This window comes from Arachis ipaensis, chromosome B7 (genome assembly GCF_059453495.1).
Source record: "Arachis ipaensis isolate K30076 ecotype BB chromosome B7, ASM5945349v1, whole genome shotgun sequence".
Lineage (NCBI taxonomy): Eukaryota > Viridiplantae > Streptophyta > Magnoliopsida > Fabales > Fabaceae > Arachis > Arachis ipaensis.
In genome coordinates, this window is record NC_142442.1 from 55557501 (window position 1) to 55560000 (window position 2500).

A 2500-nucleotide genomic window follows, 5' to 3' on the forward strand; every position below is an offset into this window, starting at 1 on the left:
CAGGGGACGGTGCAACGTTGGCTGGGCGCGTTGCAACGGAGGCAAGGTGCGTTGCAACGGATGCTGGGTTAGGTGCATCGTTGGCTGGTTTCGTTGCAACGGAGGCACCCGCCGTTGCAACGATGGCTCGGAGCGTTGCAACGGAGGAGCCAAATTTTCATATCTCATAATTGGCTCGTGCATTTTTTCTAAAATTTTGAGGGAACCTTGGTAATATTATGTGAAGGCTGCACAAAAAAATCCAGGTCAAAAATCCCACGTTTGCTCCGTTTTTCATTTTTTTTGAATTTCCGGCTTTCCGGGCGGTAAAAAAATCGGCAAAAAAAATCGGCACGGTGTAAATTCACCAAATTTGGGGGATGGAAAGATCTTATTTTTCTAGAGGTTGTTGCAAAAAACGGCGTCAAAATTCGACCTCTAGAGCACTTTCCTTTAGTATGTCTCCTCACGGAAAAGGACGTCTACCCGTGGCACTTTGGTAATGGCTCGGCAGCCTATTATAGGGGGGAGGGGTGTCGTGATGCTGAAACTCGAGTTGCCCAAAGGCTTGCTGGGCGCAATGCCAGCAAGATGCACGTTGCCTTGCCATCCCCTAGGCACACTAGCAAGCACGTTGTGGTTGTGGTGTGCCGCCGGGCTCCCCCGCCCCCCACGGAGGCACCCGCCGTTGCAACGATGGCTCGGAGCGTTGCAACGGAGGAGCCAAATTTTCATATCTCAGAATTGGCTCGTGCATTTTTCGTGAAATTTTGAGGGAACCTTGGTAATATTATGTGAAGGCTGCACAAAAAAATCCAGGTCAAAAATCGCAGGTGTGCTCCGTTTTTCATTTTTTTTGAATTTCCGGCATTCCGGGCGGTAAAAAAATCGTCAAAAAAAATCGGCACGGTGTAAATTCACCAAATTTGGAGGATGGAAAGATCTTATTTTTCTAGAGGTTGTTGCAAAAAACGGCGTCAAAATTCTACCTCTAGAGCACTTTCCTTTAGTATGTCTCCTCACGGAAAAGGACGTCTACCCGTGGCACTTTGGTAATGGCTCGGCAGCCTATTATAGGGGGGAGGGGAGTCGTGATGCTGAAACTCGAGTTGCCCAAAGGCTTGCTGGGCGCAATGCCAGCAAGATGCACGTTGCCTTGCCATCCCCTAGGCACACTAGCAAGCACGTTGTGGTTGTGGTGTGCCGCCGGGCTCCCCTGCCCCCCACGGAGGCACCCGCCGTTGCAACGATGGCTCGGAGCGTTGCAACGGAGGAGCCAAATTTTCATATCTCAGAATTGGCTCGTGCATTTTTCGTGAAATTTTGAGGGAACCTTGGTAATATTATGTGAAGGCTGCACAAAAAAATCCAGGTCAAAAATCGCAGGTTTTCTCCGTTTTTCATTTTTTTTGAATTTCCGGCATTCCGGGCGGTAAAAAAATCGTCAAAAAAAATCGGCACGGTGTAAATTCACCAAATTTGGAGGATGGAAAGATCTTATTTTTCTAGAGGTTGTTGCAAAAAACGGCGTCAAAATTCGACCTCTAGAGCACTTTCCTTTAGTATGTCTCCTCACGGAAAAGGACGTCTACCCGTGGCACTTTGGTAATGGCTCGGCAGCCTATTATAGGGGGGAGGGGTGTCGTGCTGCTGAAACTCGAGTTGCCCAAAGGCTTGCTGGGCGCAATGCCAGCAAGATGCACGTTGCCTTGCCATCCCCTAGGCACACTAGCAAGCACGTTGTGGTTGTGGTGTGCCGCCGGGGTCCCCCGCCCCCCACGGAGGCACCCGCCGTTGCAACGATGGCTCGGAGCGTTGCAACGGAGGAGCCAAATTTTCATATCTCAGAATTGGCTCGTGCATTTTTCGTGAAATTTTGAGGGAACCTTGGTAATATTATGTGAAGGCTGCACAAAAAAATCCAGGTCAAAAATCGCAGGTTTGCTCCGTTTTTCATTTTTTTTGAATTTCCGGCATTCCGGGCGGTAAAAAAATCGTCAAAAAAAATCGGCACGGTGTAAATTCACCAAATTTGGAGGATGGAAAGTTCTTATTTTTCTAGAGGTTGTTGCAAAAAACGGCGTCAAAATTCGACCTCTAGAGCACTTTCCTTTAGTATGTCTCCTCACGGAAAAGGACGTCTACCCGTGGCACTTTGGTAATGGCTCGGCAGCCTATTATAGGGGGGAGGGGAGTCGTGATGCTGAAACTCGAGTTGCCCAAAGGCTTGCTGGGCGCAATGCCAGCCAGATGCACGTTGCCTTGCCATCCCCTAGGCACACTAGCAAGCACGTTGTGGTTGTGGTGTGCCGCCGGGCTCCCCCGCCCCCCACGGAGGCACCCGCCGTTGCAACGATGGCTCGGAGCGTTGCAACGGAGGAGCCAAATTTTCATATCTCAGAATTGGCTCGTGCATTTTTCGTGAAATTTTGAGGGAACCTTGGTAATATTATGTGAAGGCTGCACAAAAAAATCCAGGTCAAAAATCGCAGGTTTGCTCCGTTTTTCATTTTTTTTGAAT